The sequence below is a fragment of the Mustela nivalis genome (assembly GCF_964662115.1).
Source record: "Mustela nivalis genome assembly, chromosome: 2".
Classification (NCBI taxonomy): domain Eukaryota; kingdom Metazoa; phylum Chordata; class Mammalia; order Carnivora; family Mustelidae; genus Mustela; species Mustela nivalis.
In genome coordinates this window covers 17,674,382-17,689,976 of record NC_139021.1, presented here as the reverse complement: position 1 = coordinate 17,689,976, position 15,595 = coordinate 17,674,382, and the positions used below count along the sequence as shown (strand labels likewise).

The 15,595-nt window shown below is 36.6% G+C and overlaps 1 long non-coding RNA gene across 1 annotated transcript in view; it reads right to left on the bottom strand.

Moving 5' to 3' along the window:
* Positions 1-15,595, bottom strand: part of LOC309860161 — a 338,031-nt gene that overhangs the window by 62,515 nt on the left and 259,921 nt on the right. The window contains exons 2-4 of the long non-coding RNA XR_014309200.1: positions 13,792-13,940; positions 3,926-4,035; positions 2,146-2,206 (exon numbers count right to left, since the gene is read on the bottom strand). This is a non-coding gene — a long non-coding RNA (uncharacterized lncRNA). The remainder of the gene's footprint in view (positions 1-2,145; positions 2,207-3,925; positions 4,036-13,791; positions 13,941-15,595) is intronic.

Sequence of the window (15,595 nt, the reverse complement as noted above, 5' to 3'; positions counted from 1 at the left end):
TGTCTTCAGTTCAGGTGGGGATAAAGAGCAAGGAATATGATTGCTGGATTGTATGGTAAGAGCTTATTGAGTTTCATTAGAAACTGTCAAACTATTTCCAATGTGCCTGTACCATTTTGAATTCCTACTATCAATGATGTTCTACATTTAGTGTTATTGGTATTCTGGATTTCAGGCATTCCAATAGGTATGTAGCAGTGTTTCATTGTTGTTTGAACTTGCATTTCCCTGAAGACATATGAAGTGGAGTATCTTTTCATATGCATATTTACCATCTGGGTATCTTTTCTAACGAGGTTTCCATTGAGGTATTTGGCACATTTTTAAATCAGGTTGCTTGATTTCTTATTGTTGTGTTTTAAGTGTTCTTTGTAAATTTTTAGGTAACAGTCCTTTATCAGATGTAGCTACTGTAAATGTTTTCTTCTAGTCTGTGGCTTTTCTTCTTGTCTGTGGCTTTTCTTCTTGCTCTATTGACAGCATCTTTTATAGAGCAGAAGTTCTTTAAGTATGGATAATCCATTCTTATTTTTTTCCTTTTATCATTTCGTTGAATAAGACCAGAAGCAATCCAATTCACAGACTGAGTAATTGTTTCTTGAAGAAAAAAACTTTTCTTTTTTTCTTCAATTAATATATTGTTACTTAGTGCCAACTTATTTTCTGGACACTTAGTACTAACAGCACAACAATAAATAACAATTTATTCCACAAAAGCTGGAATAAATCCAGCTTCTACTATCATATAATTAAATATATAATTGTGATGGAGTGAGGAGAGATAGAAATGTAATTAATCAACTAAAATCATAAAATAAGGCAGACCAAAAAAAAGTAGAATAAGCAACTACAATCTTCAGGGAATAGAAAAAAGATTATTATAATTATAATCAAAATCATCATTGCCATCATCATCCTCTTTATGTTTTTATTGTGTTTTTCATTGATGTTCATGGGAAAATTAACATGTCCCTGGTCCCCTGCTAAGTGATTGTATGTGTATGAAGACTCTTGTATGGCTTCCAAGTTACTAGCTGTATTATTAGAACTTTTGGTAAATAACATGTAGGATGTATAAATAGTGTTACATAAAGAACAAACTGGGAGAAAATGTAAAATCTTTAAAGATCTCTGTGGAACTATAATTGTGTTCTACAAGATCTGAAGGGCTGGGGGAAGGAAGGGTAAGCTTTAGGTATTCTTTTTTTTTTTTTAAAGATTTTATTTATTTATTTGACAGACAGAGATCACAAGTAGGCAGAGAGGCAGGCAGAGAGAGAGAGAGAGAAAGAGGGAAGCAGGCTTCCTGCGGAGCAGAGAGCCCGATGCGGGGCTCGATCCCAGGACCCTGAGATCATGACCCGAGCCGAAGGCAGCAGCCCAAACCACTGAGCCACCCAGGTGCCCCAAGCTTTAGGTATTCTTAACAGAGAGAAGAGTATCACGTTTTTTGCAAGTTGCAATGTATCTTTCAGTTACTTTAACTTTTTTCACTTGGCCTACTTTCAAAAATACAGCCTCTGAGATCAGTTTGGAAGAGATACCATTATTCCCTCTCTAACAGATGAGGAAATAACGAACTGAGTATCAGTAATGGTATATGACATAACCAAGTTTCCATAAGTCAGTTAGCAGAGAAGGGACTTCACCTTGTCTATACTTAGGACTATTGCCAGAACCTCCATGAAAGGCAGGAAAAGAAGCTTTGGTGAGAAAGCTTGCAAGAACAAAGTATTTAAAGATGTTGAAACCCTGTAAGCAAATCTCAAATTAACAGTGATAACAGTTGCTCCCTGTTTATGGGGGATCCATGCCAAAGCCCACAGTGGGTACCTTAAATCATGGATGGAACCAAACCCTACACAGATTATGTTTTTTTCCTATCATACATACCTATGATGATGTTTAATTTATTTTCTTTAGGCACAGTAAGAGATTAACAATGATAATTGATAACAAAATAGAACAATTATCACAATATACTGTAATAAAAGTTATGTGAGTGTGGACTCTCTCTCTCAAAACATCCTGTTGCCCCATACTCATCCTTCTTGTGATGATGTCAGATGATAAAATGCCCAGGTGATGAGATGAAGTGAGGGGGATGCTGTAGGCACTATGACTTAGCATTAGGCTACTACTCACCTTCTTATGAGACGTCAGATGGAGGACCATCTTTTTCCAAACCAGAGTTGAGTAAGGGTCACTGAAACCACAATTAAGAGGGGAGTACCATAAATAGAATGGTGAAGGTAATATCAGAGAGTGTGATGTGATTTCAGAAAACCTGGTTTGACTGAGTCTGTCATTTGGGGGGTTAGCACCTTAAGATCACTACACCCTCTACTCCTCAGTTTCCTCCTTTGTGGAATAGTGAAAAATACCAATACTATCAGCACCACCAAAAAACCTTCCAAAAAACCCATGGATCATTCTGAGGATAAAGTGAAATAACACAGCGAGAATACTTCAAAATTATAAAAACTGTCATTCATCCTGAGTTAATTTTATAATAATTGTCATGTCTCTCAAACTTGCCCAGATTTTCGTACTTTTAAGAAAAGTTGTTTCTTGTTTTTATATTATAAGAAGTTTGGTTTTATGTATCACTTCATGTCTCTTTGTTTATTCTGTATTGAGTGAGTACACGTGTCCAAGGGTGTAGACTGCTAGGGTAATGAATTTGGCGCCTGAAGAATTATGATTTTAGGTGGGGAGCATGAAGCAAATGTATGGACACAAGTCTATGTTTCCTCATAACATCCTAAATCATAAATATTGTGGTGATGAAAAGTTAGCAGACAAATTACATACAATCTGGACCGAGTTATAATGCAAAAATTATTTCTCTCTAGAATTACTGGAACTTTGCAATACAATGAGCTTCAATATTCTATTGCTATTACCATTAAAAAGTAATGGTAATAAGGCTAATGCTCAAATAATGGATTTGCATGAACTTATTTCATTAGAATTAGTCCCGTTGGAGATTCAAATTAAAACCACATTGAGATATCACCTTACACCACCTAGAATGGCCAAAATTAACAAAACAGGAAACAACATGTGTTGGAGAGGATGTGGAGAAAAGGGAACCCTCTTACGCTGTTGGTGGGAATGCAAGTTGGTGCAGCCTCTTTGGAGAACAGTGTGGAGATTCCTCAAGAAATTAAAAATAGAGCTTCTTATGACCCTGCAATTGCACTCCTGGGTATTTACCCCAAGGATACAGATGTCGTGAAATGAAGGGCCATCTGTACCCCAATGTTTATAGCAGCAATGGCCACGGTCGCCAAACTATGGAAAGAACCAAGATGCCCTTCAACGGACGAATGGATAAGGAAGATGTGGTCCATATACACTATGGAGTATTATGCCTCCATCAGAAAGGATGAATACCCAACTTTTGTATCAACATGGATCGGACTGAAAGAGACTATGCTGAGTGAAATAAGTCAAGCAGAGAGAGTCAATTATCATATGGTGTCACTTACTTGTGGAGCATAACAAATATCATGGAGGACAAAGGGTGTTAGAGAGGAGAAGGGAGTTGGGGTAAATTGGAAGGGGAGGTGAATCACGAGAGACTATGGACTCTGAAAAACAATCTGAGGGGTTTGAAGTGGCAGGGGGGTGGGAGGTTGGGGTACCAGGTGGTGGGTATTATAGAGGGCACAGATTGCATGGGTGTGGTGAAAAATAATCAATACTGTTTTTCTGAAAATAAATAAATTGAAAAAATTTAAAAAAAAGAATTAGTCCTGTTGACAAAGTACATTAAAATAATGAGAACTTCTAAATTAATTTTAAAAATGTTCTTCATATTTTCTATTTTATAGAGTAGAAGTAGGAAGGAAAGAAAAAAAAGAAGAAGGAGACCCCCCCCCAAAAAAAATGGGGAAGGAGGGAAGAAAGAAAATCTTACCTTTTATGGAGGGTCCATGATGATAATCTGAGAGTAGATAGGCTCAAATGTTTGGCATGTCTGAAGCAATAATACAAAATCCAAGTACATTCTTTTGATTCATTCAATGGCTGTTGAGATAAGAATGATAATTTATAGGAACTAGTACAGAGTGTCAGGATTGTACAAAAAGAAGGAGTGTTTAAAAAAAAAAAAAGGAGGGTGCCATGGTTGGGCACACACATTATAAAACATACTTTCTACTCATTAGATCATTTAAATCTTATAACAAAAATTATTATTAAACCCATTGTGCAGATGAGGAAATGGGACTCTAGGAGATTAGATTGTTTGTCCAAGGTATGAGAAGGAGAATATTCAAATGCACGCTGTTCTCCTTGAACTTGAACACTTGTTTGTTTGTTGATACCATACTGAACTAACAAAGGAAAACACATGAAGTATATTAAGTTCAAATGGCAAGGACCTTGTGATTTTTCACCTTTAGTATGAAGCCATTGAAAAACTTCAAATAAAAGAGTGAACTTCTTCAATTAGTAATATTAGCCAGAATGGTACTCAGGAATAGGTCTTCCATTTTACAGAACATGACATAGCTATTAATATGTGTAATGGGGCTAAATGAACTGAAAGGGGAAGATGAGAGACCTGACGATGTCTTCAAATATTTTGTCAGTAAGTATGGAAATCTATCCATCCGAGGGGCTGAAATTGTGGACAGTGTCACCAAAGAGTGAGCACGCAGGGCAGGGACACATGAAACAATTTCTCAGAAAAAAACACCATTTCTCCCTTTTCAGTTGAGACAATGTTTTGTTTCTGTTTATGAATCATAGAAACTACAAATGAACAAGTTGTATTGGGTCATCTAATCTGCCCCCCAGGGAAGGCATGAGCTGCAGTTCATTCAATTCCCTTCCAGTTTCATGTGGACACTCCAGTGTGGGTTTTCGCCACATGCTCTGGCCAAGGCTCTGTGCTCCAAGTCAGTATCACAGGAGTGTTGCCGTGACATTGGAAAGAAAAGGAAAAAGAACCTCCAACAAAAACATTTGTTGAGGGGGACGATTAAAAGAGGTTAACCTTATACATAAATGTGAAAATTGAACACGTGTAAGAGGAACTATATTCCTCAATGTTGAAACAAGTAGGGTTTCATAATTTCCATTAACCAAAGATAAAAAGGTAATCCTTCTTCCATTCTTAAGTGTAAGCGTACTGTCTTATATTTGTCAAAGACTGTGAGATTAATGAGTGTTTTAAGTTTCTTGATTTTTAAGAAAATTGGTTTTTTTTAACAAAACATATAAATAGTATCCTAAACACTTTAAGCTTGCAAGACATTCATAGCCATGTGTAAAAGGGAACATAGATCCATATTTTGAATTTTGTTGAATGTTTACTATGTGCCAAGCCATTATGTTAAATATTAAACACTGTGATATATTTTATCTTTTTTCCAGATAAATAACAAACAATCAAAACCTGAACTTTACCAAGGCTAACCAGCTTGTTTGATTTTATTACTGTGTGACAAAGTGGAGTTCTGAGGTCATATTGGTTAGTCAAATTCCAAAACTCTGAACCTATAAATAATACTATTCTGAACATTTTGTGTGTAAACAAATGCATATTAAAGCCTGAACATGTGCCAGACCCAGACTTTGCCCCTATGGGATCAACACTGAATAAGTCATGGCCCAGCCTGTGAGGACCTTAGAATCCATTAGGAAGGATTAACAAATCAGTAAAAGGCATTTCTTTGCATGGCTCAGTACGAACTTTGATCTCATGTTCAAAAGTTGCTTTGGAAGCAAAAAAGGAAGAGAAGCTGCTTCAGGCAGGGGCTAGGGACGACTATCTGGATCAGGAAATGCTTGACCTGATATTGAAAGTTGAACTGGAGGGCATCTGGGTGGCTCAGTCAGTTAAGAGTCTGCCTTCAGCTCAGGTTATGATCCCAGGACCCTGGGATCAAGACCTACATAGGGCTTCCTGCTTAGTGGGGAGTCTGATTTTCCCTTTCCCTCTGCCTCTCCCTCCAGCATATGCTCTCTCTCTTTCTCACTCTCTCTCAAATAAATAAAATCTCAAAAAAAAAAAAAAAAAAAAGAAAGAAAAGAAAAGAAAAGAAAGAAAGTTGAATTGAATTTAACTAGGTAAAATGGTGGGTAGAATTTCTTTTTGGGGCACTTGAGTGGCTCAGTGGGTTAAGCCTCTGCCTTTGGCCCAGGTCATGATCTCAGGGTCCTAGGATCAAGCCCTGCATGGGGGGGGGGGGTCTCTGCTCAGTGGGGTGCCTACTTGTGATCTCTAGCTCTCTGTCAAATAAAAAACTAAATTCTTTTTTTTTTTAAGAATTTCTTTTCAAGAGGAAAAGAGCTTGTGCAAATATGTGTGATTTCTGAGGAATACTGACTAGTCCAATATGATAAAAAGAAAAAAGCTAGTAACTGATAAGATATCCTATGTGCCAGGTGCTGGGTTAACTACTTTACAACTATTAGCTTATTTAGCCCTGACAGCATCTTTCTGTAGAAGATACTCTTATTATCCCCAAGTTCAGATGAGAAAACAGAGGCTAAATGAAATTCTGTAGCTTGTTCAAACACACACAATGGATTTGCAAGGGGTGCTGGGTTTGATTCACACAATCTGATTTCAGACACCAGACTCAACTGCCAACTTATTTAAGTGGTTGGAGATGATACTATGAAGACTTCAAACATTAAACTGTATCCCAAAAGCAAAGAGAAAAGTTTAAAGATTTTCAGTAATATAGCGGTATCACTAGATTTTTTAAAATTTATAAATATCATTAGACAATTATAAACTATACATTGGAGCATGTAAAAAAATGAAGGAGTCCTAGATTAAGGAAATGTTTAAGAAATGTCTAGGAGAAAGTTTTAAAAAGTAGGATAAATTTGCTGGGCATAGTTACAGATGGCAATAGTTACAGATAAGCAATTCCTATAATGGACATGTTTGTTCATAAGATGCACATATTTTTAAAAGTCTTGGGTATATTTTCAGAGGGGGGTGTGTGCACACACCTGTGCACTAATTATTAAAATATTTTTTCTCAGTCAAAATTTCTTCTTAACCTGGTTTGTGATGCTGGGTCTCTTTCTCTATAAGCCACGTGTCTCATTTGCCAGCTGGATTTCTGTTAGACATTTCACCCTGGCAGAAATATTTGGTTCTAGTTTTCAACATTTTTTGGTGCACTGACTTCCAGAACTAGGCAGTTACTCTTGGAAGTACCAGTACCAAAGGGTTCATTTGTTGTCTTGAAGTCTGAGCGTCAGCTCTGGAGGACTCCTCAACCAGCTTCTAGATTTTGAATACCCCAACCTCTTTAATCTGTCTGCAACTGTAGGAAGCATCTTACATCTTTTAGTTCCTTATCTCTGTGTTACGGGAGTGTCTCCTTTTGACATTTTCCATCCTCCAACTTCTTATATTTTATGTGATAAAGTAACTGGTGTGGGTTCTATCATCCTGGCCAGATCCTGATGGGTACTTTTTATGAGTACTTTATAGTTTTCTGAGTATAGATTCTGTGTCTCTTTGGTTAGGTTTATTCCTAGGTATCTTATGGTTTTGGGTGCAATTGTAAATGGGATTGACTCCTTAATTTCTCTTTCTTCTGTCTTGCTGTTGGTGTAGAGAAATGCAACTGATTTCTGTGCATTGATTTTATATCCTGACACTTTACTGAATTCCTGTATAAGTTTTAGCAGTTTTGGAGTGGAGTCTTTTGGATTTTCCACATATAGTATCAAATCATCTGCGAAGAGTGATAATTTGACTTCTTCTTTGCCGATTTGGATGCCTTTAATTTCCTTTTGTTGTCTGATTGCTGAGGCTAGGACCTCTAGTACTATGTTGAATAGCAGTGGTGATAATGGACATCCCTGCCGTGTTCCTGACCTTAGCGGAAAAGCTTTCAGTTTTTCTCCATTGAGAATGATATTTGCCGTGGGTTTTTCATAGATGGCTTTGATGATATTGAGGTATGTGCCCTCTATCCCTACACTTTGAAGAGTTTTGATCAGGAGGGATGCTGTACTTTGTCAAATGCTTTTTCAGCATCTATTGAGAGTATCATATGGTTCTTGTTCTTTCTTTTATTGATGTGTTTATCACATTGACTGATTTGCGGATGTTGAACCAACCTTGCAGCCCTGGAATAAATCCCACTTGGTCATGGTGAATAATCTTTTTAATGTACTGTTGAATCCTATTGGCTAGTATTTTGTTGAGTATTTTCGCATCTGTGTTCATCAAGGATATTGGTCTATAGCTCTCTTTTTTGGTGGGATCCTTGTCTGGTTTTGGGATCAAGGTGATGCTGGCCTCATAAAATGAGTTTGGAAGTTTTCCTTCCATTTCTATTTTTTGGAACAGTTTCAGGAGAATAGGAATTAGTTCTTCTTTAAATGTTTGGTAGAATTCCCCCGGGAAGCCGTCTGGCCCTGGGCTTTTGTTTGTTTGGAGATTTTTAATGACTGTTTCAATCTCCTTACTGGTTATGGGTCTGTTCAGGCTTTCTATTTCTTCCTGGTTCGGTTGTGGTAGTTTATATGTCTCTAGGAATGCATCCATTTCTTCCAGATTGTCAAATTTATTGCCATAGAGTTGCTCATAGTATGTTCTTATAATAGTTTGTATTTCTTTGGTGTTAGTTGTGATCTCTCCTCTTTCATTCATGATTTTATTTATTTGGGTCCTTTCTCTTTTCTTTTTGATAAGTCGGGCCAGGGGGTTATCAATTTTATTAATTCTTTCAAAGAACCAGCTCCTAGTTTTGTTGATTTGTTCTATTGTTTTTTGGTTTCTATTTCATTGATTTCTGCTCTGATCTTTATGATTTCTCTTCTCCTGCTGTGCTTAGGGTTTCTTTCTTGTTCTTTCTCCAGCTCCTTTAGGTGTAGGGTTAGGTTGTGTACCTGAGACCTTTTTTGTTTCTTGAGAAAGGCTTGTACCGCTATATATTTTCCTCTCAGGACTGCCTTTGTTGTGTCCCACAGATTTTGAACCGTTGTATTTTCATTATCATTTGTTTCCATGATTTTTTTCAATTCTTCTTTAATTTCCTGGTTGACCCATTCATTCTTTAGAAGGATGCTGTTTAGTCTCCATGTATTTGGGTTCTTTCCAAACTTCCTTTTGTGGTTGAGTTCTATCTTTAGAGCATTGTGGTCTGAAAATATGCAGGGAATGATCCCAATCTTTTGATACCGGTTGAGTCCTGATTTAGGACCGAGGATGTGATCTATTCTGGAGAATGTTCCATGTGCACTAGAGAAGAATGTGTATTCTGTTGCTTTGGGATTAAATGTTCTGAATATATCTGTGATGTCCATCTAGTCCAGTGTGTCGTTTAAGGCCTTTATTTCCTTGCTGATCTTTTGCTTGGATGATCTGTCCATTTCAGTGAGGGGAGTGTTAAAGTCCCCTACTATTATTGTATTATTGTTGATGTGTTTCTTTAATTTTGTTATTAATTGGTTTATATAGTTGGCTGCTCCCACGTTGGGGGCATAGATATTTAAAATTGTTAAATCTTCTTGTTGGACAGACCCTTTGAGTATGATATAGTGTCCTTCCTTATCTCTTATTATAGTTTTTGGCTCAAAATCTAATTGATCTGATATAAGGATTGCCACTCCTGCTTTCTTCTGATGTCCATTAGCATGGTAAATTCTTTTCCACCCCCTCACTTTAAATCTGGAGGTGTCTTCGGGCTTAAAATGAGTTTCTTGGAGGCAACATATAGATGGGTTTTGTTTTTTTATCCATTCTGATAGCCTGTGTCTTTTGACAGGGGCATTTAGCCCATTAACATTCAGGGTAACTATTGAGAGATATGAATTTAGGGCCATTGTATTGCCTGTAAGGTGACTGTTATAGTATATGGTCTCTGTTCCTTTCTGATCTACCACTTGTAGGCTCTCTCTTTGCTTAGAGGACCCCTTTCAAGATTTCCTGTAGAGCTGGTTTGGTGTTTGCAAATTCTTTCAGTTTTTGTTTGTCCTGGAAGTTTTTAATCTCTCCTTCTATTTTCAATGATAGCCTAGCTGGATATAGTATTCTTGGCTGCATGTTTTTCTCGTTTAGTGCTCTGAAAATATCATGCCAGCTCTTTCTGGCCTGCCAGGTCTCTGTGGATAAGTCAGCTGCCAATCTAATATTTTTACCATTGTATGTTACAGACTTCTTTCCCCGGGCTGCTTTCAGGATTTTCTCTTTGTCACTGAGACTTGTAAATTTTACTATTAGGTGACGGGGTGTGATGGGTACTTTTTAAATGGATGATGACAATTCCTGGTTCCAGCCATATATTTCTGCATTAATTAAACAAATGCTTATCAGAACAAGTGAAATATTTTAGAGGATGTTTTGAAGGAAACAAATCCTTTTAAGAATTCATAGCACATTCTCTATTTTCTACTAGTCAATACTCAGTAATTGAGTATCTATTAAGTAAGTATATTCATCGATTTATTCATCAGGAAACATTGACCCATTCTATGGCTTTATACTGTGATTTGTTGATTTTGACTTAATTCAGTGGGCCCTTAAATTTGTGTACAAATCATCCGGGTTTACAAATCCACTTAGTTGTTTGATTTAGTAATGTTCAAAAATATTTGCAAAATAAGGGTTGTTTGGTTTGGGATTTCTAATATTACATTTGTCTTTGTAGAAAATTTAAAGGATAAAAAATGTTTAACATCTTAATATTGTAGTAGATTCTGAAATGATATTAAAGTGACTGGATAAATTTAAATGAAACAGAAAACTAGGAGAAATATTAATAATTTCCTATTTATTTAAATACTTAAACCATTTCCAGGAAAATTTAAGTTGGATAGCAGAGAAGCCAATCATGGATACCACAGAACAGAAAAACATCACCACAGAAGGCTTAAAAGGAGTTAAACAATTTTTTCCCCATTTTAACATTTCTATAACTGGAAAGTAAATTATAATTTCTATATTCATTTAACCTAGGATTTCTTCTTTTATTTTTCCTCAGGAAATATTATTAAATTGCTGGTACATTTTAGCATTTGAAGATTTCTTAAATTGAATGAAATGTGATAAATGTGAATATGTATACATATATACATATATCATCATTTACCCATCATTTTTGTGTATATTTTATTTGACTTTTTGGGATTATACTTCTTGTATATATTTTTAATTTTGACTGCCTCTTCTTATCAGTTTGATTAATTGCATAGCATGTTACCTTTTTTTCTATGTAGGTATTCTTCAGTAAAACCCTAACTCAATTCAGGAAAAGAGAGAAGAAACCAAAACGATAAAAAATAATGTTAAGAGAAGGATGTCATTTGGAGGTATGTACATTTGTAACTTTCCATGAATCCCGATTTTCTCTACGTATATTTTCCCTTTCCAGTCATTAGGGACTAAGTTCCTTGACTTGATCATGCTGAATGAATTCACATTTAAAGAACTGAAGAACTTCTGATGGAAAGTATAAGGAATGAGCTAAAAATGAGTATACACCAATTTTCTAATATCTCCTTCCTTTCATTTAATGATTTACAGATTTTTACATACATCGTGGGATGCATGCTCCCCACTTTGGAAATTACTGCATTGCAAAGATCGTGAAAAGATTAGTATAATGACTTTTTTAAAAAAATTTTTTGACTTTTGTATTCACGTTAAATTATGAGTTACTTATTAATAAACTGTGTTTTTCCCCCTAGAACTGATATGGAGGAAATTTTGAAAATTGGCATGTTGTGAAGGATTTAAAAAGAATGCAAAATGATCTCCGCTTCCTTGAAGGCTAAAATCTACTGAAATAAACTGATGTGAATGCCTTAGAGTGTGAAAAGGTCTTAGTAGAATACAGGAGGAATAGAAGAAAATAATAGCTTGCTGTAAGAGTGTAGGAGTAGGAGAAAGTCATTCTTCCTAGAGGCTCAGATGGATTTCAAAAACAGCCACATTTTCCCACATTATCAACCCAGTTTAGTTCAATCCGTACATGACTGCAAGTTGTTAGCAGTATATCCCAGGATGCTCTTTGTCAGACCTACGATGTTTCAGTATTCTAGAATAATTTACAGGAAACCAAATATGGTAGGATCACAGAATATTGTTAATTTTATGGATGTCATAATTTCTTAGATGAACCCTGTGGAAACAGGGAAATGGATAGAATTAGCCCAAGAGCATTTTTATACAAAGGAGAGAAAGTCCTTCTTCTCCATTGCAATATTTCACACACTCACCTCAATTTCAGGCTAAGGTATAATAAGCAAAGTTAACTCTGGATTAAAAAGGTTTTTTAGGGATGCCTAGGTGGCTCAGCTGGTTAAGTGTCTGACTCTTAATTTGGTTCAGATCAGGATCTTGGCTCAAGTTAGGATCTCAGGGTAGTGAGATGGAGACCCACATTGGGCTCTGCACTTGATATTCTCTCTCTCCTTCTCTCTCTGCCCCTCCCTAACTGCTTGCACGTGTTCTCTTTCTCTCTCTCTCTTTCTAAAAAATTAAATAAAAAATAAATAAATTTTTTTTAGTGATTCTGAATTCATACTATGGGGTTAATTATTAAGCTCATCTAAACATTTCACTATAGAAGGAAATGGACATTTTTATGTATTTAATAAGAGCATGGGAAATGTCAATTTACTTAGACAAATATTATAAAATCCATAATATGCACACAACTCTGATTGTAACTATGAAAAAGATCTAAGCTTTTACTTAAGAAGCTTAGAACTGACCCTAAGCACCCTGAGATGCTTAGCATTGAGAGATCAGGTCTGCCCGTCTTTGTCTATATTACCAGGAAAAGCAGGTCTGGGTCTTCTATTTTAACTGTTTTGTAAAGTAAGTTGTGCTATTTAAGTGCCTGCTATACTTACAGACTTGCTGTGGCCAAGAAGAAAACCACCGAAGAGGGAGTATGGGGAAATTGAGTCAAGAGAAGACAGCCTAGTAAAGATGTAATTGAGACCTAAACAAAATTACAGTTATCCCAAGGTCTAACTCTTTTGATTTTTAAAAATATTTTATTTATTTATTTGAGAGAGATAAAGAGGGCATGCATGCACGCGTGAGCATAAGCAGGAGTGAGGGGCTGAGGGAGAGGGGGAAGCAGACTCCCCACTGAGCAGGGAGCCTGATGCAGGACTCAGTCCCAGAACCCTGGGATCATGACTTGAACTGAAGGCACCAAGCCACCCAGGTGCCCTAACTCTTCTGATTTTTTTAAAAAAAAGTTTTCCTATTGTTTTTCACCTTTTTTTCTATATTCTTGTGCAATGCTCAGTTTACTGTGAACTCATTCTTGACAATTAACAGCTTTACACTTGGGCATTGTGAAATGACTTGCTCTGGTGACCACCCCACATTCCTTACAAAATAAGTCTTAAACTGTTCACTTAACTTGTTTTTTGTGATATGATTTTTCTCCTCTCAACTCCTGCCTGTATTGGATTCAATGGAGGAGGGTCTGAGGGTCTCACACTCTCTTGTCTGCGAGAGAGTGAGATGCACCCGGCTTGCATCAGTCAGAGGAGAGGTTATCAATTGGCTGATTGCTTCTAGGTCATTTTCAAATTGAAATAAGAAATAGCCCTTACAAGTAAATATGAAACCTTCTTCGGTACAAGGTCACTACTCTCAGTATTTGAAATTTGCCTCTCCAAGCACATCTGTCTGGCTTTCCTCACAGACCCTATCCCTTTAGTGCTAATGAGAACCTCATGCCTTCCAGTCTGAAAGCAGGATTTGGACCTATTTCCCCCTTGTTAATGTAAAGCATGTCATTCTGGGCCCTATGCAGTATTATTTGCTTTTCTTACCGCTGAGTCTTGCCTGTAGGCAGTTTTGTATCATCCAGAAGGTTTCATATCTTAGCATCGTGTTGATTCTTAATTCCCTGGTCTCAGAATCCAGTGAGATATATTTGATTTACTAAGAAACTAAGCCTCTTTTCATATCCTGGTGAGATCTGCAAGAGATGGAGGTGAGAGTTAAGAGAATAAAAGTCCTTTTGGCAAGGCCTATCTTTTCCTTGGTCTTACAAAGATTCTGTTTGGTAAGTAATTAAAGCTGGTCTGGACAGGCAGCAAACACCAGAGTAGATTTATAGCATCTAAAACAATACCTTCAAAGATCTTCTCCCAGAAAGCATGGCCTAGAGGCATCCTTTCGATTGATCTAAAGCTCTGAGGAATTGCTCCAGAAGCAAACAAAGACCAATTATGCTTCTTTGACATTTTATGGTTTTCTATGAAAATCCTGAACAAGAGTAAATAGGAATCCTATAGCCCTTCCTTGTCTGAATTGTAGGCATGCTTTGCCCCTCTGCAAAGCCAGCTGCTTTACTCTTGTGACCTTACCCAGAGCTTTGCCTCCCCACTATAGTGGGTCAGTAGTCACTCTCCACACGAACTCCTGTTCTGGGGAGAAAAGCAAGGGAAATAATATATGACCCCATCTTGGAGGTGATAAATTACTCTTCATCAAATATCAAGAAAGGTAAGAAAAGGAAAGATGTCATTTTCAGTACTCTTTTAAGTTTCTGTTATTTTAGGACTTAGCATAAAATATTTTTTACTAATTCTAAAATTACTGATTCATAAAATATCTTTTACTAATTACTAAATTTTGAACTTTCTTCCAGAAAGAGGTACAATTTTTGAAGTGTTCTGATCTGAGCTTTTCAGAGCACTCTTATCACTGAGGAAAATTCTGTATGTGTCACTATCTTCCTACAGTACAGTTCTCTGCTTCACCCTCCAGAATGGGATCTCTATTAGAATAAGAAGCATTTTATTTATTTGGTATTGACTATGGCCCCCAATGGACTATGTACCAGGTAAATAGCAAGTTCAATAAATTCTGGTTGGATTGAAAAATCCTTGTTCAATTGTTGATTTCTTTTTATGATTGAATAAAAGCAACCCCATTTCTTCCTATGCAAATGAAGGGTCTAATTCAACACTCTGTCCAAGTCACTTGTCTAACTAGAGGTTAGTCTCATGGTCATGTACTTTATTTCTACTATCTGTGTTGTATCTGTTGTTTCCACACCAAATTATGGTTTTCTGGAGGGCAGGACCTATGCCTAATTCAACTTTCTGTTCCCAGCATTGTAGAGGTCCACATAATGCTTGTTGAATGAAGGAGCAGAATGATTCCATGGGATAAAACCAAGGTTCTGACACAGGGATTAAATTCCTGATTTACCCATTACCCATTACCCTAAAACTCTACATAATAGGCAGGCATAGTAACAGAAATTACAGTGATAGTCTGTTAATTGGTATCTCATTCAAAATAGGTGTTATCACAAATCTATATAGCCCATCCTGCAATCGGCTATCCTTCACCTAAACTCATGTTTGAAGTGTTTCAAAATTAAAATACGCTTTAAGTACCAAGAAGGCTCAACAGCATGAAAAGCACATGGAGCAAGCAAAGAGAAAGGCAGAAAAAACATTGCCAGTGGTTGAGTTTTTTCCTGGCTGTTGATTGCCTCAACTGTTCTATCATGAGAAAGATCCTTCATTTCGCAGTAAAAAAGTTATCTATCACGTAATTACACGGTGCCTGCTGAAATGCTCAGTATTTACATGGATACCTTCGTGTAATTCTTTTTCT